The sequence below is a fragment of the Silurus meridionalis genome, chromosome 13, assembly GCF_014805685.1.
Source record: "Silurus meridionalis isolate SWU-2019-XX chromosome 13, ASM1480568v1, whole genome shotgun sequence".
In the NCBI taxonomy this organism is placed as follows: domain Eukaryota; kingdom Metazoa; phylum Chordata; class Actinopteri; order Siluriformes; family Siluridae; genus Silurus; species Silurus meridionalis.
The window spans coordinates 11,549,537-11,573,364 of record NC_060896.1 but is presented as its reverse complement, the minus strand read 5'-3'; the positions used below and the strand labels follow the sequence as shown (position 1 = coordinate 11,573,364).

Genomic DNA, 23,828 nt, shown 5'->3' with positions numbered 1-23,828 from the left:
ATGTCCTTGTGGCTGAATGAATTTTGGTATGATCTAAAATCTAGTGGAACATCTTCCTCGAAGAGTGTAGGTTTGGCTTTTATAACAGGAAATTGGAAATAAATGTGGAACGGTATATTCAAAAAACACGTGAATCTCATAGCCAGGTGTCCACAGATTTTTTTTTTTGTAACTTAAAAACTTGTAAATTTGCTTTTGCCCATTTTGAAATTTAGTCATTCAAGTTTAATAACAGTGAGTGTCCTTATAAACTATTTGATCAGAGGTTTGTGGACACTTAACCATTTAAACTTCTATTGGTTCTTTCCTAAATTGTTGGATCCACGGAAATGTAAATATATCTTTGTCTAAATATATCTATGTTTGAGCATAACCATGTCCCTCAGAGCGATGTGGGAGTCTATGAAAACATGATTTGCCATAGTTGGAATGGAAAGAATCAGGTGGCCAAAAGTCCTGTCCTGAACCTTGCTAAACACGTTTGGATTGAATTAAAATGTCTAAATGCCGCAGACATCCTCAGACCTCCTCCTTATTTCTTCAGTCAGCGTGCTTTTAAGGGAATAACCATAACAACAGCATTACAAGGTTCATCCACTTTGACTTTTTTTGATTTTGAGTCATTAAAGCTAAACCATATCTAATGGACTAGAACCATTCAAAATTCCAACAAGCATACATAAAGTCTTGCTGTGAGAAATGATCATACCCTATCATTCAGTCATCAGAGTTTGGATGAACTCCACATTTTATTGTCTATTCTAAGCAATCACACTGGTAGGGCCACATAAAAAATCTGTAATTTCATCTGCAGACTTATCTACTATGCATCAGCCAGTTCATCTGTGATGCCACACTGAGATAGAGTTAATGTTGTAATCAGAAAGCAGCTCTCAGGGCAGTGGCAATGATGAAAGTGCGGCTTTTTCCCCCTCCTTTTGCCTCCTTCATGCCATGCTGTGTGAGGGATGTGGAGGTGCGGTGGCCAGAGTTGGATTAAAGATCATATCTGTGGCTGTGCAGCAGAGCTCTGACTGGAATATGAAGCCTTTTTAACAGGAGATCGCACAGAGAAGAGGGTGCTATTTCTAATGGAGCATGAGGACATGAGAAAGCCTGGAATTTCAGCGCCATACAGTGCATATGTATGCAATACACAAATTGATTAAATGCATATTATAGGATTTGGGATGTAACAGAATATCAAAGGACACATTTTGGTATACAGTATGTATAGTAGAGTTGTGACTGAATATGAATAATTTTTTTGGAACTAAACAGTGTTCACATATAAGAGTGCAATAATGTATTTTATGAACAGTTGCTATAGATATAATATATATATTTTTTTATACCTTCCAGTAGTAAGCCTAATTACACCCACTGGTGAAGGAGTTTGTGAATGAATGTGCGTGGCATTGTCTGCCTCACCTATGGTGTATCCCATACATCATTTCCAATGTGCAAGAATAAAGCATTTACTAAATTACAAATTAAGCAAAAGCTCGTTAGCTATGTATGTGCAGATCATATCACAATCTTTTTCAGAACCATAATTTTTCCTAATCACAGTGTACCAAAAATACTTTTATTATTATAATTTTTATTGCTTTTATTATTGAATTTTTTTGGAAGTTTTGGAACAGAGTAATGTCAATCATCTGAGAGTAGCTGAAAGATATAAGCCATTAGAGAGCACCTGCAGCTCCAGTGTGGCCCAAAGGAGGATGAGGCAGAAGCTAACTGCTATCCGCAACCTTTCAGTTTCATTGCTTCCCCTCCACTGACCCAACACCGGTGTCACCACTGATAGAGGACACCATCCTCTTAGCCAAGGGAAACAGTGTGTGTGTGTGTGTGTGTGTGTGTGTGTGTGTGTGTGTGTGTGTGTGTTTGTGAGAGAGAGAGAGAGAGAGAGAGAGAGAGAGAGAGAAGAGAGAGAGAATAAGAGCTAGAAATTGACAAACATTTCCCATATAACTGCAAATCTAATTGTGTGCACAATATATGAAAAAAATATATAAATTAATTTGTATTGTTGGAAAAAAAAAATCACCTGAGGGACTCTGTACAAGAGTGTTTAAATTTCATTCCCCTGAAACTGAATGTTAAGTAAAAACAGAGGAAAGCCTGCATTTATAAATTATTTATTTTTTGTATTTTTGAAATTGGGGCAAGATCTATCAAAACCCATTTCTGTCAGGCAAAAAAGGAAAACGTGCAACATATAATATTCTTTATTTTTAGAAGCTGCAATATGTCAAAATTTTGAGGTTACATATTAGACTTAAACTTGGGACTTAGGACTTGGACTTTGAGTTGGAAGATTTGAGTCTGACGTACTGTACACCGAACATGCATAACTTTATGGCCTCCGATCAGGCATAACATTATGACCACCTGCCTAATATTGTGTGGATCCCTTTTTTGCTGCCAAAACAGTCCTGACCCATCAAGCATTAACAGTTTAATTTCTTCAGCAATTTGAGCTACAGAAGCTCATATGTTGGATGATCAGCTTCAGTTAATATATATACTGTATATATATATATATATATATATATATATATATATATATATATATATACACATACTAAACTAGGTTGTCTTACTGCTGTTAATATATATATATATATGTGTGTGCAAGTGCAATTATTTTATAGGAACTGTACAAGTTCACCCCTCACATTTCAGCAACCATTTTTGTATATTGTCTTAACGGACAATACTATAGAAATGAAAATTGGATACATTTTAGAGTAGTCAATATGCAGTTTGCATAGTAGAAAGATTTACTGTCCCTGAAAATAACTCACCTTCAGCAAAGCAGTTGTCATCTTGGTGGTGTTTTAGGGTTGTTGGAAAACTGCCGTTCGGCCCAGTTTCCGAAGGGCGGGCATCATGCTTTAGAATTACAAAGTTGGAATCCAGCAGCACTCATGCAACCCCAGATCATGGTGCTACCACCACCAAGCATGCACTGTAGACACAATTTTCTTGGCACTCCTCACCGGGGCATCACCACGCATGCTGTACTCCAGCTGAGCCAAACAAGTTTATATTAGTCTTCAGCGAACCGTTTGTGGGCTTTCTTGTGAGCCAGCTTCAGAAGAGGCTTTCTTCTGAGACGACGGCCATGCAAACTGACTTGTTGCAGTGTTGGGGCGTTTGGTCTGAGAACTGAAAAGCGGACCCTCCACTTCTGCAACCTCTAAAGCAATGCTGGCAGTACTCACGCATCTGATTTTTAAAGCCAGCTTCTGCAACAGACAAACAGGAACGAGGAGTCAACTTCTTTGTTGGACCCAAACGAGGCCTGGTTTAAATGGAACCCTTCTTGGAAATCCTCTGTATGATCCTGGCCACTGTACTCTAACTCAGTTTCAGGGTGTTACTGATCTTCTTATTGCCTGGGCCATCTTTGTGGATAGCAACAATTCACATTCTCAAATCCTTAAGGAGTTATTTGCCATAAGGTGCCAAGTTGAACATCCAGTGGTCAGTATGAGAGAAAGTACAAATCTGAACTGTTCTAAAACAAGATACACACATTTGTATGATCAAATGAGACATTTATATGTCAATATGCTAATTCTAATCTATTTATAGCACATTGTTTGGAAAACGATGAAATAAAAAAATTTACACTGTCATGGCAAATCACCACAATATTAAGCTGCGTCCCAAAAGTTAAGTCCAAAGTCTAGGGTTGTGATGCTAAAAAGTAAACTTTATTATAAAGAAATAAAGCCAAGTAATTCAATGGAAAAACTGAAAAATCACAGTCTGTGCATGATCTTTTATACACTTTCCATCTCACACTCGACGCCCACACTTTCTATATTTTATTGCAAACTTCTCTCATTAGCCACCCTTATATTTTTTATTAAACTGACCACCTAGGTTTCTACCCACTTTTGTAACATAATGGTAGTGTGGGCTGTTCAGCTTTATTACTTTTTTCAATAAACCCATCCAGTTCAGACAAGTTCACAATCTTAGATGTAGGCTTAGATATACTTTATTGATCCCGTGAGGGAAACCTTAAACAAAAGTAAACCCGGCACAATACAATTAACTAAATTATAAACAAAAATCAATTCACATTAATTAATTGTGTTCTTCAAATATAATTCATATACTTGTAATTACTGTATTTTATGCACACTAATAATCACACTTTAATCATTGTGCTGTGGATATACTGATATGATACAGTAGGTAAAACATGGCTAATGAAAAAAATAAAATTCTATGTTTATGGAATTGCAAAACAAAGGAAAGTAAATGGGACTTCTGATTATACCATACTGTATTATACTAACAGGAAAATTTCTCACATTTGCAATAATCCAAATGACACAAAAATATTTGTTTATGGAAACTGGATAGCTTTTTTTTAACTGTAATATATAATACACAGTGTCTGTAAAAAATTTGGAAACACCTAGTGTTTATTCATTTCTAAAAGACACATTTTTAGCACTTTTGTTTTTATGTTTGTTATTTTGTTTTATGCAAACTAGGTATTTTAACGGTATGAAGCTTTACTATGACCAAACAAATATATAAATATACAGAGTTTCAACTTTATTTTCATTAAAAAATACTTCCTTATCATGAATTACAGCTGTACACAATGTAGGCATCTGCATATTTAGTTTCTGCAAACTCTCAGCTAAAATACTTTTAAGTTTAAAATATGAGTCTAGTCCTTCTGATTATACTGGTTGTTGTTGTTTTTTGTTATTTAATAGAAAATCTACATATATCTCTTGTAAATGTTATAAATACAATATGGGATGTTAATTCTCTACATTTTTTCATTTTTATTTTTTATCCCATTTAAATCATACTTTTCATTACAATACACTGGAATAAATGTTTGATTATTCATAGTGCACCTTTTTTCCCTGTTTTTTCCTCCTTTCCTCAGTTTTTCCTATTTTGATTATTCTCTTTGGATAAGCAAAAAAATAACATTTTGTAAAACTGTTAATAACTCAAAATTTAAATATCTATAGTATCTCACAAAAGTAAGTACAACCCTAACATTTCTGCAACTATTTTAGTATATCTTCTCATGGGACAATGCTATAAAATTGAAACTTAAATATATTATAGAGTAGTCAATGTGAAGCTTGTATATCAGTACAGATTTACTGTCCTCCGAAAATAACTCAGCATACAGCCATTACTGTCAAAATTGCTCTCAATAAAAGTGAATACACCCTGAATGAACATGTCAAAACTGTGTCCAAAGTGTCAATATTTTTATTATTATTATATTTTACATTATTATTATCTAGCACAGCTGTAATCCCCCTGGGAATGGAATTCACCAGAGCTGCACATGTGCTCAAGGTTCAGGTCTGAGGACATTCTTAGACACTCCTTCACCTTTAGCTTCCTTAGCAAGGCAGTTGTCATCTTGGCAGTGTTTTGGAGTTTTTTAATGTTGGAAAACTGCTGTTCTGCCCAGTTTCTGAAGGGAGGGCATCATGTTCTGCTTTAGAATGTCACAGTACTGTTGGAATCCATTTTTCTTTCAATGAACCACAGCTCCCCAGTACCAGCAGCACTTATGCAGCCCCAGACCATTATGCTACCACCACCATGCTTGACTGTAGGCAAGACACAGTTTTCTTTGTACTTCTCACCAGGGCATCGTAACACATACTGAACACCATCTTAGCAAAACAAGTTTATCTTAGTCTCATCATACCACTGGACATGGATCTAGTAATGGTCTGAGCACTGAAAAGCGGCCCCTTCACTTCTGCAACCTTTCAAGCAATGCTGGCAGCACTCATGCGTCTGTTTTTTAAAGCCAGCTTCTGCACCTGATGCACAGGTTGAGGACAAAGCTTGTTGAAGTAGATCCCGTCTAGGAAAACCTCTGTATGACCCTGACCAATGTACTATAACTCAGGGTGTTACTGATCTTGGCCTTGGCCATCTTTGTGGAGAGCAACAATTTTAATTCTCAATCCTCAGAGAGTTTTTTGCCATTAAGTGCCATGTTGAACATCCAGTGGTCAGTATAAGCACCAAATTTTAATTGCTCTAAAACAAGATACAAAAAATTGTATGGTCCTGTCAAGCAGGCAAAAACATGAACATGATGAAAAGGACGTGTAGCTTTGCATGGCTAGACGACAGTTGTTATCACTCAGGGTGTACTCACTTGGTTGCCAGCTGTTTTGACAATAATGGCTGTATGTTGAGTTATTCTTAAAGGACAGTAAAGACTGCTTTACAAGCTGCACAATGACTAAAATATATCCAAGTTTAATTTTTATAGTATTATTCTTGAGAAGATATAATAAAATGGTTGCTGAAATGTGCAGGGTGTACTCAATTTTGTGAGATACTATAGATATAGGTTTAAAAAGGCATGAAAAGGGCACACTAATTGCAGAGAATGGATACAGAGTAAAAGCTGTATGTACGCGCACTTTATAATCATACATTTTTCTCCTGATAAGGAGCAATGCAAGTTTGCTCAGTGAAGAGTGTTGTAAATCAGCACAGCTATTCACTAGTGCTAATTTCGAACGTTGTTTGCAAAATAGCTGCAGCGAGAGCAGTACATGTCAATTCTTCGCCCATCCACATCCGTTGTCTGTCACTTTTGAGATTGATATTCACTCCTCCCAAATCATAGCTGTTTCAGCACAAGCCTTCTCTACTCTAATAGTTAAGCTCCTGATTAGCAATTTTACTACCCCATAATTTCCACAGCATTCACTCCAGTTGGCGGGGGCTGTGTGCCAAAGACAGATCTATTCAGGGTGGCTCCGAAATGTTAAGAATAAGTGAACACATTAATCCACAAGTTATTGCAATCTTGTAATCCACTCGCTGTGTTAATTGCCTGTTATTTTCTCTGGGAATGAGGCTTATGCGAAAGGTCGTTTAATGGCTCAGAGCAATTGACCAGCACCAGCAGGGCTGTGAGCGAATGGTCTTAGCTACTGTCATTTTTACTGCGAGGTCAAATCTATCAAAGCTGCGGTCTAACTGATGTGTGTGTGTGTGTGTGTGTGTGTGTGTTTGAGAGAGAGTGAAAGCCTCAGAGGGCCTAAATTGCTTATAAATGGGAGCTTATGACTTTATGGCTATTTGTCAGTAAGCAATGTCAGATGTACCCTTTCAGGCTTGGGTTCATGATTCTGTCCTACACATTGTGCATCTTCTGTCATTGTTGATACATGATGATGTTTTGTGAGAAAGTATACTGTTTTTTCTTTTTCAGATCATTTTTTTTTATGTGTGCCTTTCATGTGTGGAGTGTGTTGTGTCTGTAAGACCTGCATGTTAATCAATCAGTTATTATGGCCAGTTATTGTTGTCTAAGCACACATTAAGATTTTTCTATGTTTTTTCTTTCAACCCCGCAAACCCCCACCCCCAAACAGAGAATTTTTTATTTGTCAAATTACATTTAATCATTACAGAGCAAAAAAATTAGCCGTGTTCCTGAAGTACAAAAATGCAATTAGGCACAATGGAGTGTCAGTTCTATGTAATCACAGCATTAAAAACATAAAATGTTTTTTAATTAAAAGGCTGTATTTTTTTGGTTCTCCAAATATATGTATATGGAGCTATATTTTGGTTTAATATGTGAAGTATTTATGTCCTAAACCTGAAATATTTTTTTTCCTTCTTAATAAAAACCCAAACTATTTCACTAGACCTTCATTATGTCTTTTGCAACACAAAAAAACAAATATATAAATGAGAGATAGAAATGTCAACACTAACATGGTTTGTGAATTCTGACTCTGACAGTTCCTTAGGATCAACTACATCACTCAAGTTCATAATTGGTCTCAGCTATAAGCGTGTAAAGCATGGCTGATGTTATTGTTTTAATCATTATTTTGATTAACTGCATTTTGTAACCATGATATTTGAACTAACAAATCATTTATTTTTCTTTTACCAAAAACTAGTCATTTAAACTGTAAATATACTGTAAACCACTGTGATTTTGACCAGTCATTTACTAAGGATGAATAAGTTAGTCAATTTTGTATATTCAGTTTAATACAAGTTTTTTTTTTTTAATCTCACTAAGTTTATGTTTGACTGTCCATTTAATAATAAATTTTCTTGTGTTCTGAAGTAACCCAAGTCCTGATGCATACCTCTAGTCTTAAGCAGAATGTTTTTGAAAAAAAAGAAAGAAAAAATTTGCATTGCTCCTATATATCTGTATTTGTATATGTTTAGAACATATTTTTTGTTTATCCTGAATAATAGATTCACAATCGATTACATCCCTGCGTTAGGACATTGTACTTATTCATACGAAAGGCTTTATCCATCCATAATGTCTTATCACTGGATAAAGGACAGGCTGGCATAACAGCTGCATGTAAGTAAACTAAATGAAAAAATGTAAGATATTGAAGCACATTTGTGATTGGGAATAGTGAAGCGAATTTGAAGTAGACAGACAACACACACTGCGTGCACAGGCATGAGACCCAACAGCAAATGGAGCTCATAATGGCCAGAGCATGTTTGGAAGCACAGCTAATGAGCAAGCCCATTAGGCATTAATAGTGTTTTAAAGACCTGCGGAGAAGCAGAGGAAGGCACAGCCGAGTGTTGGATATGGGGTACAGGAAGCCACTATGACTGTTAGCTGGTGTTTGATGAAGCTACAGAAGAGTGTGGTGCTTCAGAAAGCCTCATGAGAAAGCTGACCCTGCCAGATTATCTGTTTATGCCTAGTTTTGATCAACAGACAATTTTTTTCAAATTTTGTTGAAAAGTGTTAGCACACCCTGTAATCAGCAGTGTTTTTTAATACTGGCTATTCATGCTCTAACTCTTGACGCTTTAAAAAAAAAACAGACCTATAAACACATCCTGGTCCTGATCAGATATCCAGAGGGAGATTAGCAATCCCTATCCCAAACAGGGTATATATATATATATATATATATATATATGTACATACTGTTTCCTTTTTATAAAATGTAGATGTATTTTTATTTTTATTTTTAAAATGTATTTTTATTGCTGAAAATGCATACAAGAATATTTGTAAAAACTAAATCCTTTTAATGCATTTAACTGCCATATTACATCAAAATATATTAGTAAAAATATATAAATAATTTTCAGAATACTCAAAAAAAGAAAGGTAAATGCACTGACTCTATGTAAGCTTGTTTCCAGCACATACAATTATTTTTTTCCTAATTCCGACAGGCTTCCAGGCTTTTCCCCATTCCACCATATTTTCATTCTAACTTTATTTTCATTTACCTGCCCAAAGCGCTTCAGAGTTTAGCGGGTGCTGCGCCATTAATAATGTTCCGTGTGTAGTTACATAAATCGACTAAACGAAGCATCGAGGCAAATAATTTAATTAGATTTTTTTTGTATTAAAAATATACGAGTTGCTCAAGGAGTAATTTCTCACATATATATATATATATATATATATATATATATATATATATATATATATATATATATATATATTATCTATCTATCTATCTATCTATCTATCTATCTATCTATCTATCTATCTATCTATCTATCTATCTATCTATCATCATTTCACAGTACAGGTACTCAGCAAAACATCTTAACTTAGTATCCACCTGAACTGCAAATATTAGAGTTACATTTACAAATATGTATACAGCAAATAATAAAATCATACAGGTCAAGTGTTTCAGTTAATGTTCAAATCGAACATCAGAATTGGGGAAAGTTTAGCATGGTTGCTGCTTCATGATGAACTGGTTTCATATTTCAGAAATTGCTGATCTCCTGGGATTTTCACAAACAGTTGTCTCTGGGGTTTAAACAGAATAGTCTAAATAACAAAAACATCCTGTCAGCAGAGGGTCTGCAAGCTGAAACACCTTGCTGATAAGAGAGATCAGAGAAGCCTGATCAGACTGATCTAAGCTGAAAGGAATCTATAGTCAGCTCAGAATCACGTTTCTGCATGATTTTTCTGCACTATGCTGCTGTCACATGATTAGCTGATTGGTTAACTGCAAAAACTGCAAGTGTACAGTTGTTCCTATTATAGTGAACCATGATACATTATTTTTTTCTACTTTCTATTAAGATAGAATACATTTTCAAGTTTGGTGTAGATTATAAAATAGTTAAACAAATAAAGGTTTTTCCAAATAATTTATTTTTCATTAGATGATGTACTTTTACTTTTATTCAAGTGAATTATTATTATAATTATTCATGGGACCACTGCTTAATTAACAACCATTTATCGAATTACTTAAATAAAGCCAGTTTTTCCAAGCAAGAAAAAGACTAAACTGTGCAAAACATGAGTATTTCAAAAGCGGTAGAAGAAGTGTTTAAAATCAGTTTAAGATTTGGGATTTCAGATCAGTAGGTAACAAGTTCAGCACCAATCAGTGCTGGTCCCTGAAGCAAGGGCTTTAACCCTCAACTAGTCAGTAAATGTACTACTGGACCAGGAGAGGGTTGGTATTTTGTGCCTTAAACGTGAACTGATTAGTGGGTCTATGCTCAAGTTACAAATTGTCTCCATCTCTCATGGGTGAACAATGTTGACAAAAAAAAGACACAATTTCTAGAGTACAGATGCCACACTGACTTTTGACCAGCCTCTAAGATTGCTGGGAAATTACTAGTGGGGAGAAGTGCAGATAAATTGGGATAGTGAAACCAGCATTCTCTTTGCTGTCCCATCTGAGGCATAGGATTTTAAGAGCAGGGGGGAAAAAAAAGCATTTGATAATCCTTTTTGTTTCTTTTGCTTTTCTAAGGCTGTGTGTGCATTGTCACACTTCGCTGGAGGTTGGTACTTTATTTTTTGATGTGTCTGAAGAGCGTATTGTTATAATTGCTCAAGTAAAATTACTGTATACATTTTTTTTTTAAATAAAAGCCATTGGAAATGAGGTCATCTAGACTTATCCTTTGATCCGCTCCATCCTTAGCTTAGAAACTGCAGTTTGAAGAGGAATTTATCATAGCAACTGCTTTAAACGAACAAAATCACAAACAAACGAAGGGAGAAATCGATCGCAAGTGTCTCTCAGAATGATGAACTGGCACTTCTGTCAAAAATCAATGGCTTTTCTATCTCCCCAGGTCCTCGGGTGTGTTCATGAGCCTCATACAAGCTCTCTTTCTCATTTTCACCCTCTCTCACCCCTTCTCTTTTTTTTCTTTTCCTTTTTTGTCAGTGTATTTATCTCTCCTCACATTGTAAAATTTTAACCACAATGTTTTTCTTTCTTTCTTTCTTTCTTTCTTTCTTTCTTTCTTTCTTTCTTTCTTTCTTTCTTTCTTTCTTTCTTTCTCTCTCTCTCTCTCTCTCTCTCTCTCTCTCTCTCAATGTGTGTGTCTCTCTTTCTCACTCTTTCTCTCTACTCTCTTGCTCTTTCTTTTCCTGCAGTCTTGAAAATGGCATGTTGATGTGTGGTGAGAGCCTTAACCAATAATGGCCCATAGGATAAGCAATATAAGTAAGTGCAGCTGGATGTATTTACAGTCGTATTGACATCCTCTTCCTTTTTTATCCGTCCTGCTTTTTGTGCTCTTGTGCTTATTGGCTGCATGTCTTAAAACCTGTATCGACCTGCTATGCTTTTAGGCTCTGCAGGAAGCTTTTGATTAACAGAAGCATAAAATAGATACAAGGCACTCCTACAATAAATGCTTAGCTCTTCACACTCTGCTTTTGTCATCAATTAGATAAACTTTTACAGTTAAGTTCCCCCCCGGTTTATTGTTACATGACCGTGTGATTGACTTTGGGTTAATTATGGATTAACACATCTGTTCAGCCACTTTACAAATGTGTTCAGGTCATTACACCTGCAATGCAGTGAGAAAAAGAAATCTACTTCATGTTGTGCTTTATTTTTATGGTGTAACCTCATCTTTAGCTATGTGGCAGGCTGAACAGTGAATGCATTGTATGGCAGTTTAATGTACATGTATGTAAGAGAGAGAGAGAGAGAGAGAGAGAGAGAGAGAGAGAGAGAGAGAGAGAGAGAGAGCGAGAGTGAGAGAGAGAATATGATTGTGAGTGTTGAAAACTGTGAAGGAGAAAAGGTTATGTGTGTTTCTTAATTAGAAATAGATGAAAAAGCATGCATAGATAGACATACAGGGGAAAATGTGTATGTGCTGTGTGTGTGTGGGTGTGTGTGTGTGTGTGTGTGTGTGTGTGGGTGTGTGTCTGACATTGGCTAGTCTGTCTATGATGTGAGATGCCGGGAAATCTCTGACAGCTTGAGGAAGTTCCTTCAGCCTCCTCAGTGGGAAAGAAAGCTGTCACACACACACACACACACACACACACACACACACACACACACACACACACACACAAGAATTCGTATGTCCATCAAAGTGACAGAGAGGGGAGGTACAACATACATGTTATTGGAAGGAAAACCTGACAATGGCTTCTTGAAAGTAAAAATGGAGCTCTCTTTCTCTCTCTCTCTCTCTCTCTCTCTCTCTCTCTCTCTCTCTCTCTCTCTCTCTCTCTCTCTCTCTCTCTCTCCTCTCTCCTTGTAAGGGGTTTTAAGTTTATATGTATATTAAGGTTATTTTATCATTAATATTTATGATTATTTGCCTACATTTAATGAAATGTTTGAAATATTAATTTTTAATTAATGTTTGTACTGTCATTGAAGCAGAGCTGGAAAATAGTTGCAGTAATTGCACTTTCTAAATTTTTACTTCTTCATATTTGAAATGCCTGTATTCTTACTTAAGCAAAACTAAATGTCAAGCTGCTCACAAAACAAAAGTAGCAGTCTTTTATTATTGTCAATCAAATATAGAGAAAAAAACTCACTTGCTTATCAACCAATCAAACAAACAAACAAATAAATGTAAATAGATACATACATACAGACAGACAGACAGACAGACAGACAGACAGACATACTTAAATATATCTTGCATTTTATAGTATTACATTGTATTCATGGAACAGCATTACTTTGAGGGTGTAAGAATTACAGTCTGCCCCAACCCAGATTCCACCCCAAGCTATATCAAACTAAGCTCATCCGCAAAACATCTGACATAGTAGGTTTGACATAGAATTTCAGTTGTATCAATCTTAATCATAGTCTTAATTTAATCAGGCTGGGAGAGGCAGCAAGCCATCAAGGACCATCTCTAACCGAAAGGTGTCTAAGACCACGATTATCATTTAAACAATACCCTGACCTGACCCGCTGGGGGGCCGGCACCAGCAAAGGTGTAAATACTGGTGATTACCACCTGCTGACCTCCGGCTCGAGAGTGGTATCACCCAGCCTTTTGTTCTCTTACACATGTCCTACATTTAATTTACATTTAAAGGTTAACACCGGTCTATACTTCAAAGGGGAAGAACAATCTAAAATATCTGGGCAGAGTTTGCTGGGGGTTCTTTCTGACTCCGATGAACCCAAAGTGCTTCATGTATTTTCATATTTTGTCACTGTTATAAACTTTTCCATTACAATCATCGTTATCCTCATAATTTTCTTCCTACAAGAGTTTCTTTTCTTCTTTGTTGTTTTTTTTTTTACACATAATGTGTTTGCTTTGGCATCAATTTCTTAACATAGATTTGAGTGCTAGCATCTTTTTCATCTTGTTTCATCTCTAATGTTTATACCAATAGTGTGCAGTAGAGTAGTTTCTTACCCAGAGTGCTCCATCTTCAGATCAAGTCAAGTCATATAATAAGTGTGAAGAATATACACTTATATTGGGCGCTTGCTCACATTGAGTTTGACATGTCATACTATTCATGATGAGCAAACAGAATCAGTATTGGTGTTGTAGTAGTTATACTGCATCAGATTTCAACTGTTGTTTAGATTGGTCAGAAGGTGTTGAATCATTGTTTTTCACATCACAGCAGGGATGTATTTTTGAGACTGATTGGTCAAAACATGCGCATTATTTTTTCTTTTTTGCAGCACATGTAGTTTCACGTAACAGGACCGTTAATATTAATGCACAAGTACTTTTTGAAACATATTTTTTAAATATTATATAGTAATAAAAACATTTAATTATTGATGTGTAACATACGATATGCCAATGATAGCTTTTTTCTCAAATGGAAAGATTTTCAAGATTTAACATACTGTAACAAGTTGTATTTTCTTTTTTTTTTACTGCTAAATCAACTATCAATAGCCAGGGGTGGATAAAATACCAGTGTCAGGCCATGCATTTGGTACTTGGGCCTTCAGTGGGTACTTACCCGACTTTTAATAAAACCACTATCACATTGCAACTTTAGAAACCATCAATACTATATAAAAACGCAATATAACAACACGTGGCATTACAGAGAGAGAGAGAGGCATTTCACATATTGAGGGTGAATACCATTTTACTAGAGCAAGAAACCCAGTTAAGACTCCAAACCTCTAAACTACAACCACAACTGTGCCACATAGAAGCAGTTCAGAATCAATATTTGTCCAATAAAATGATAAAAACATAAAAAATTTTTGTATTAAAATACAAACTATTCACCAGAGATGCAGACTCATAATTTGCAACACTACTCAGAGGCTGTAATCCAGTGGTACCGCTCGTATTCACTCGTCTGGAAGTGGCGAACAAACCCTTTCCTGGGCAAGCTAGCTAGCTTCGGGGTTGGCCGACCTCCTCACAATGTCTAACTTTTCTTGAAAATGGATTTTTATGTATGTCATTTCAAATCATTTTCTCTTCCTCTGTAGGCATAAAAAAGTCTAACTCAGATTTATTAATGAATGCAGAGCTACACACATGTTAGCTAGTCAAATTTGGCTGTAACAGTTTCCCTTTGACCAACCAATCAGAGGACGGAAAAATGCTGGGCCAGCTAACTGATTGGTTAAATAAACAGAGCTATTTCTTAAGGAGACTATGGTAAAAGCGCCAGCATTATTGACTTTGAAGGCCCTGGGCAAATTAGATTGACATGGGAGAACATAGAGGCTGAAATCTAATTGGACAAAAAATCTAACATCCACGTACACGTACTAGAAGCAGTGCAGCCAAGAGAATTATTACAATTTCATGGAACAAATATTAGAATTAAGGTTTTAGATGTCGGTCAGTGCTTCTGCAAAATACACATATAAGTTTTAGTTTATCCCCCGCATAAATATTACTGCAGTAGAAGTTTAACTCTACATAAAGTACAAAAGTAGTTTGGTAGTTTAGTATTTGAATCGATAGTCATAGTAAAACTATTGATCTAATAAAACAGTATTGTTAAGATTTATGTACTTCAAAGTATAATTTTTCTGTGCATCAAATGGTTTTTTAGGAGAAAGTTTGTATTGTAAAAGCTAGTTGTTATGCTTGTGTTCTCGTTACAGGTTCGCATTTAACGTAATTTATATATTCAATTAGAACTAATGAAAAACAAAATTTATTTCAAAAGTAGTGGAGTAAAAAGTAAATTAAAAGTATATAAATCATTAGACATTAGATATTAAAATGTGATGGAAACCATTCCCAAGGTAAAAACATGCTCTGATAAATTAAAGATACTTATAAATTTATTTAAGTACAGAAGCGAAGTATAAAATGATACAACTGTTACAGAGGTAATAAGACACACAACTCTGCTAAAAAAAAACAAAAAAAACAAAAAAAAAACAAGCCCAGGTACTGATTGTGAATTGCTGTGAAAAAAGAGGACTACAACACTTAAAGCACAATCTGTTATTCAGGAGAACATTCAAAACCACCCAGTCGTGCTTTATTTCTTCCTCACTCACCATTATCTTAAAGACTAACGTGTTAAAGTCATTATGAGCATGGATTAAATAAAATATGCAGTTAGGTCTCAGAGATAATTCATAGCATGTTCTTTAATTTATCCGGGTCAAATCCAGAGATTAGTTATTACAACCTGTAATATCAAATCTCAAATATAATCTACATTGTCATGTAAAAATCTAAGCTCCTCGGTTTAACTAGCCCTTTATGTTCACAGAGGATAATTACTGCAGTGAAAGCTTTACATTTTTGAGGCTATAGTTAATTCCCTGCTTCAAATGGAAGAAGATAAAAAATTGCCTCCGGGGGCATGTAAACCAGGAGCTTATAGTAGTTGCAGACTTGTGATTTGAGGCATAAACCTTCTTGCTTAACGGTTGGGGAGGGGTAGATATGAAGATTTGCCCTCGCCACAAACTCAGCAAAATATCAATATGGATTTACAAGTCTTGTTGCAGCAGGGGCCTGAGCTAATTAAAACTGTGATCAGTAAGCAATGTAAAAACAGACTGAGGGAAGATGTAGCTGTAAACTGACTGGCGCAATTTTATTAAACAAAGACAGTTAATTAGGTCAGGATCGTTAGCTGATGAAGGCGGTCGGTTCTTGTTGGCAAGTACAGGCTTTTGCAAGGGAGGAAAGCAGGAACGTGTTTGTTTCATTTACAGTTTTGTCCAAGTCATTGCAGTAATTGGCTTTAAAATACTTTCTGTTTAAAATGTTTGGGGAAATTTTCCATTTTCAATAATTAAAAGCAAGTTAAGGAGTTTAGAAGTTTTTCCATACTTTGCTTCTTGCTATGCACCTGCTGGGATGAAAATTAAACCCTACACATTTAATGGTTTTTCATTCTGTACTTTTAAATACCAAGACTGCAGACAACTCCTTGTAGTCTAATTGTATATACTACAAAACTTCACACCATGACACTCTCAGAGTCTGTCTAAGGGAAAAATTTCGACTAGTTTTACAAGTCATAAAAAATGGATAGTCACGATCTTGTAAACACATGCAATAGGCTTTATGTACTTATGATAAAATTAGAGTCACAAGGAGGGTCACAGCTGTTCTGTAAAAGTCATACAAATTTTTAGGTGAATATGTCCATAATGAAACACCTGTTTCAATTTATCAAACCTGACACACAGTAATTGCTGACTTTGTATTTGCACAGATGTAACATATAAAATGCTTGAGGTTTTTTTTTTTTTTTGGCTAAACATTTTTAAAACATCAAATGCTACAAAGGCTAATAGGGAGTTAAAAAAAAGAGAATTTTTAAACGGAGTGACTGATGAAACCATTTTGCAAACATTTGTGTGGCAAGTTCATTTAGTATCATTTTTTTTAAAGAAATCAAAAACAGTTTCAACTCGGACAACCTTTTCATCTTCATGTTTTTATGAGTGTACTATGTTCTTAGCTGCAGGAATGTTAATCAGTCTTTTCTGTCACACTGTCTGCTGTTTTGACCAAATGTCTGTAATACATTATTTACAATACAATCCTGGGGGAACTAGAATCAAGTCCAAAATGGCAAAGAAATGTCTTAAAATCAAACCACTGGTCAATAGGCTTTTGCTACAGTGAACGGGGAAAGCTAGAAACAGGAGAATTTAATTCTATACTTATCTAGGTTGCAAAGATAAAATCATGATAATGATTCAAATGTTTGATGTAAAAATCAGCATGTTTTCAATGCTTAAACTGTCATGTAAAAGGCAGTAAACAGATGCTAGTGCACATTAGGGAAACTTAATAAACACAGTAACGAACAACTGGACACGTAGGTCAAGCTCAATGTCAAAGACAGGCAATGCTCAACAAAAAATGCTCAACAAAAATTTGAAATCGCAGCTAGACAATATCACGCAAACATGAGACAAAAACTGATCAGGATCAAGTAGCAAATGAGGTATCAAAGCTTGGTCTCAAAAGATAACCATTCGACTAAATGTATTCTTAGCAAAGTTTTTAATAAAACAAAGTTCTTTTACACATTGGCTGTGGGTACAGTAGGTGTGTAATTGGGTGTAGGGGAGAGGTAGCTCATTGGTTTAGATGTTGGACTACTGATCAGCACCACCACTAAGCTGTGATTACATGGCCGTTGAGCAAGACCCTTAACCCCTAACAGCTCAGTTGTAAAAATTAAATAGTTATAAGTCACTTTGGATAAGGGCATCTGCCAAATGTCCTAAATGTCAGTGATTGGTGAAATGGAGTCAAAGATACATTGATAGTTTATTCCATTGGCAATGAATGGAACAACACTGACCCTTCTTTCTGTCAAAATCTGTCTTCAAGGCCTTAGTAATCCAAGGGGCAATGCTATTTCTTGCTAATTTACTTATCTATTTTATAATTCTCGCTAATGTCCTGTCGACTAATTTTTTTATTTAGATCATTATTTGTAATATTGTTTGATATTTTGCCATTGAGCATTTATTTATATATATATATATATATATACAGTGGAACCCGGTTATGTCGATGTCCTAGGGGGTCGCCAAAAAGCATCGAGATAACCGATGATCGAGATAAACGAAAATCAAAATGGCGACAATATATTAACGTGCTTGAAATTTCTTTATGTACATGATGTGCGTTAATAAATGAGAATGTGCATGCACGTGTTTTGAAGGGTTTTTACACAACAGCGTTGCAGCGATTTGTTTGATGAAGGCATGCTATAAAAATACATACAGTACATGTTTATCTGTCAGGAATCCACCTGCCATGCCCCCTTCGGCCCCCTTCAGCGTGTCAGGTGCTTTCTCGGCCGCTTTCTCTGAAGCTCCCGGCTTCAATCGCGCACATATGGTGCTCGTTTAGCATCATCACCAGCTCCTATTTAAACTTCCACACTCTCACTGTCCGTTATTGTTGGTATATGTGGCTTCACGGCGGTCATTGTTATCGCTCATGTGTATCCCGGTACGTGTCTTCCCACCGGCACTCTCTCAACGGCTGCTCTTTTCTTCCCAAAGCGCACCGCGGATTCCCCCCGATCCTGCCGGTGTTCATTCTATGCTTTTGCTGTTCATCCCACGTTCGGCGCGGCTTTCGCCTCCCGTTCATCGCATAACATTTAACAACAAAAGGCATATGTGCACTAACTAACAGCAGAGATTCACCAGTATACAATACAACACCTGTAGCAGCTGTAAGCCTTAATTTTTCTGCTACTTCCGCGAGTTCTTCTGCGGCTGCACCGAGATAACCGACGTTAAATGGCGAATTTTCCCCCACTTGTGCTCGAGATATCAGGGTTCGGCGACATAAAAGAATCGACATAACCGATAAAAAATGCTAAGACAAAGCAAAAATTTGGCGGTTCCACTTCAAAGACATCGACTTAATAGGGTTATCGAGATAACCGAGGTCGAGATAAGCGGGTTCCACTGTATATATATACAGGGAGTGCAGAATTATTAGGCAAATGAGTATTTTGACCACATCATCCTCGTTATGCATGTTGTCTTACTCCAAGCTGTATAGGCTGGAAAGCCTACTACCAATTAAGCATATTAGGTGATGTGCATCTCTGTAATGAGAAGGGGTGTGGTCTAATGACATCAACACCCTATATCAGGTGTGCATAATTATTAGGCAACTTCCTTTCCTTTGGCAAAATGGGTCAAAAGAAGGACTTGACAGGCTCAGAAAAGTCAAAAATAGTGAGATATATTGCAGAGGGATGCAGCAGTCTTAAAATAGCCAAGCTTCTGAAGCGTGATCATCGAACAATCAAGTGTTTCATTCAAAATAGTCGACAGGGTCGCAAGAAGCGTGGAAAAACCAAGGCGCAAAATAACTGCCCGTGAACTGAGAAAAGTCAAGCGTGCAGCTGCCAAGATGCCACTTGCCACCAGTTTGGCCATATTTCAGAGCTGCAACATCACTGAGTGCCCAAAAGCACAAGGTGTGCAATACTCAGAGACATGGCCAAGGTAAGAAAGGCAGAAAGTCGACCACCACTGAACAAGACACACAAGCTGAAACGTCAAGACTGGGCCAAGAAATATCTCAAGACTGATTTTTCTAAGGTTTTATGGACTGATGAAATGAGAGTGAGTCTTGATGGGCCAGATGGATGGGCCCGTGGCTGGATTGGTAAAGGGCAGAGAGCTCCAGTCCGACTCAGACGCCAGCAAGGTGGAGGTGGAGTACTGGTTTGGGCTGGTATCATCAAAGATGAGCTTGTGGGGCCTTTTCGGGTTGAGGATGGAGTCAAGCTGAACTCCCAGTCCTACTGCCAGTTTCTGGAAGACACCTTCTTCAAGCAGTGGTACAGGAAGAAGTCTGCATCCTTCAAGAAAAACATGATTTTCATGCAGGACAATGCTCCATCACACACGCCCAAGTACTCCACAGCGTGGCTGGCAAGAAAGGGTATAAAAGAAGAAAATCTAATGATATGGCCTCCTTGTTCACCTGATCTGAACCCCATTGAGAACCTGTGGTCCATCATCAAATGTGCGATTTACAAGGAGGGAAAACAGTACACCTCTCTGAACAGTGTCTGGGAGGCTGTGGTTGCTGCTGCACGCAATGTTGATGGTGAACAGATCAAAACACTGACAGAATCCATGGATGGCAGGCTTTTGAGTGTCCTTGCAAAGAAAGGTGGCTATATTGGTCACTGATTTGTTTTTGTTTGGTTTTGAATGTCAGACATGTATATTTGTGAATGTTGAGATGTTATATTGGTTTCACTGGTAAAAATAAATAATTGAAATGGGTATGAATTTGTTTTTTGTTAAGTTGCCTAATAATTATGCACAGTAATAGTCACCTGCACACACAGATATCCCCCTAAAATAGCTAAAACTAAAAACTACTTCCAAAAATATTCAGCTTTGATATTAATGAGTTTTTTGTGTTCATTGAGAACATGGTTGTTGTTCAAATTAAATCCTCAAATAAAATTAATCCTCAAAAATACAACTTGCCTAATAATTCTGCACTCCCTGTATATATATATATATATATATATATATATATATATATATATATATATATATATATATATATATATATTTATTTATTTTTATTTTTTTCCAACCAGAAGTGTACAGTCCCTGACAAAAGTCTTGACGATTATCCTGCTATTAACCTGACTTTTAATTAATCAATTGGTGTTAGAAATAGCTCATATGAAAATCTAAAACCCTCCCAAATGATGTTTAAATAAATTAGTTTCCCTGAAAAAAAAATGTATCATTTAATCAAGACAGAAAGATCAAATTTTGGCAAGACAAAAGTTTTGTCGCCCATACAGAAATTGAACAAATTTACTGCAAATACAAAAATATGTCAGCAAATTAAGTAGTGGTGCGGTAAGATCCAAATTTAATATCTTGTATGACTTCCATGAGCTTGAAGGACTGCATCCATGCGGTTTGGCAAGGATTCATACAATTTATTGATTTATTGATTGAAGTCATCAGGAATAACAAAGAAAGCAGTCTTGCATGCCTCCCAGAGTTCATCAATATTCTTTGGTTTCGTCTTCCATGCTTCCTCTTTCATCCTACCCCACATATGCTCAATGATGTTCATGTCTGGTGACTGGGCTGGCCAATCCTGAAGCATCTTGATCTACTTCGCCTTGAGGAACTTTGATGTGGAGATGGAAGTATGCGATGGAACACCATCCTGCTGCAGAATTTGGCCTCTTTTATGGTTGGGAATATAAGAGGTAGCTAAGATTTTTAGATATTGTATTCTAGACTATTGATGTTGCCTTCCACCCTGCACATCTCTCGCACACCCCCATACTGGATAACCCCAGACCGTGATTTTTCCGCCACCAAACTTCACTGTTTTCTGGGTGAATCCCGGATCCATGCTGGCTCCAGTAGGTCTCCTGCAATATTTGCGGCAACTGTGGTGTAATTCAACAGAAGATTAATCTAAAAAATCCAACTTCTGCCACGTTTCCAGCGTCCATCCTTTTAGCAGGCTGTGGGCCTTGGCAAATGCCACACGGTTTTTCAATTGTCTTTTGTTTAGCGCTGGCTTCTGGGCACTGATTCGACCATGGAGGCCATTTCGACACAGAATCCGACAAACTGTTTTGGTTGACACAGAGACTTCAGGTGACCAGGTCTCGTGGAGTTCTGCTGCAGTGGAAAATGGGCTGGCCTTGGATTTTCGAGCCAACAAACGGTCCTCTCGAGTAGTTGTCTTGCAGGGTCTGCCTGACATGGGCTTGTCAAAAACGTCTCCAGTCTCTTCAAATCTTTTTTTTATCCTCTGTACTTGACGCTGAGACACATGCAGTGGATCTGGTCTTCAGACTCTTGATAATTAAAACTTTAGTCTCAGGGTGAATCTTAGGCATGTTTGCAGAGGTCTAGTTGCAGTTGATGTGACGGTTTAGTGTAATGGGGTTCTTTTTATACACACCTGAGACCTAAATGATCTATTATTAGTCACAAGTAAGGCTCATATCACAAGGCGACAACACATGTCTTTGCAAAAATTGACTCAATGGGCTTTACCAAGCTGTGAATATTAGACATTTTTTTTACAGTTTTTGTTCTGCACTGAAACATTATTACAAAAGCTGTTGGCATTAAAATGAACCATTTCTTGTAAACGAATCTTGATTAGAAATATATTTTAGCGGCAATTTGTACACAAGCGACAAGACTTTTGTCAGGGACTGTATGTACATTTGTAAATGTATTAATTTTAGCCTATTCGATTCAGCAGCCACATTGAAAGCATGCACACACACTCCTCCTCCGTGTTCAGGTTGTGTCATTCATCTTCATTGACCTTTTTATCCTGGACATAGGTCAGTCAAACCAAGTCAAATAGATATTTATTGCCATATACATTACATAGTAAGAAGAAACTACAATTATTTGTATTTCCTGCTGAGGATGCATGGTTGGAGCACTAAGATAATAAAAAAACAAATAAAAAACTGGGACATTTTGAGGATCTGTATTTCTGGAAATGTCTAAGATTTTATATATTATATATGTAAGTTTCATAGTTCTAGGAAGTCTGTTTCCTCTCGTGTTCAGGGACACAATGAAGCGCATTAGTGAAGGTAAACAGAAAATGAATATGTAGTCTAGATGAGGCCTCTGACCACAGAACATGGGGTTATCTATGCCTCTTAGGAATCAGCACTCTGACCTCTTTTTTTACTGTGCTGACCAGCATTTACCCCAAAAGCACTTCTGTAAAAGCCTATTTTCTTCAGCTCTATTAAGCAGCAACATATGCTGTGCACATTTCTTTTAATAATGCTTGTATGCACTTCCTGTACACAGCATTCGGCTCTATGTTGAGTGATTTCCAGACCGGGTATGATGGAGGGATGCACATTTAAATGTGCAGTATTAGAGGTTGAAGAGTGCAGGATACATAAAGGGAGACTGATGAATGACAGATAGTATGGCAGCACTTGCATCAGTTCTGGTTGAAAGAAGCAGGTGACTTGCTGTCATTTCAATTATTCTAATTATGTATGTGTACTGTTTGAAGAGACTGGATACTGGAAAATGTCTATTTTGTTGCATCATGGCTCACAATCTTTCATACAAAATCAACATCCTATAATCTTCAAACCCTACATTACCTGTGACCTCTAGTATGCTTATACTGTAGAGTAAGGAACAGAGTGTATATACACAATGAGTATAGCATTAAAATCACAAACATCAATAAAGTGCATTGATTACCTCATTACAGTGGCATGGGGGTGGGACTTATTAGGCAGCAAGCAAAAAGTCAGATAAGGTTAAAGAATAAAGTAGGAAAAATGGGCAAGAACAAAGATCTTTGCCGGGGAAAAATTGTGATGACTAGACAACTGTGTCATGTTTTCTTTAAGTGTTGACTTGGCCTCCAAATTCTCTATATCTAAATCTGATCTAGCATCTGTAGTGCTAACATATTGGTGCCAGATACCACAGCACACCTTTCGAGGTAAAGACGGTTATTTTCAGGAACCATCACTCTTGTGTCCCAATAGCACATCACTAATCCAGGTTTATGATGTTAAAAGGCTAATTGATCAT

The 23,828-nt window shown here is 36.7% G+C and overlaps 1 protein-coding gene across 4 annotated transcripts in view; it reads left to right on the top strand.

The window, feature by feature from the left end:
• mgat4c (mgat4 family member C) overlaps positions 1-23,828 on the top strand; it is a 132,663-nt gene that overhangs the window by 36,580 nt on the left and 72,255 nt on the right. For 2 of the 4 annotated variants that reach the window (XM_046863833.1, XM_046863831.1), the window contains exon 2: positions 11,432-11,501. The exons of the other annotated variants lie outside the window; for them this stretch is intronic. The gene's annotated coding sequence lies outside the window, so the exon portion shown is untranslated. The remainder of the gene's footprint in view (positions 1-11,431; positions 11,502-23,828) is intronic. 4 annotated transcript variants of the gene reach the window in all.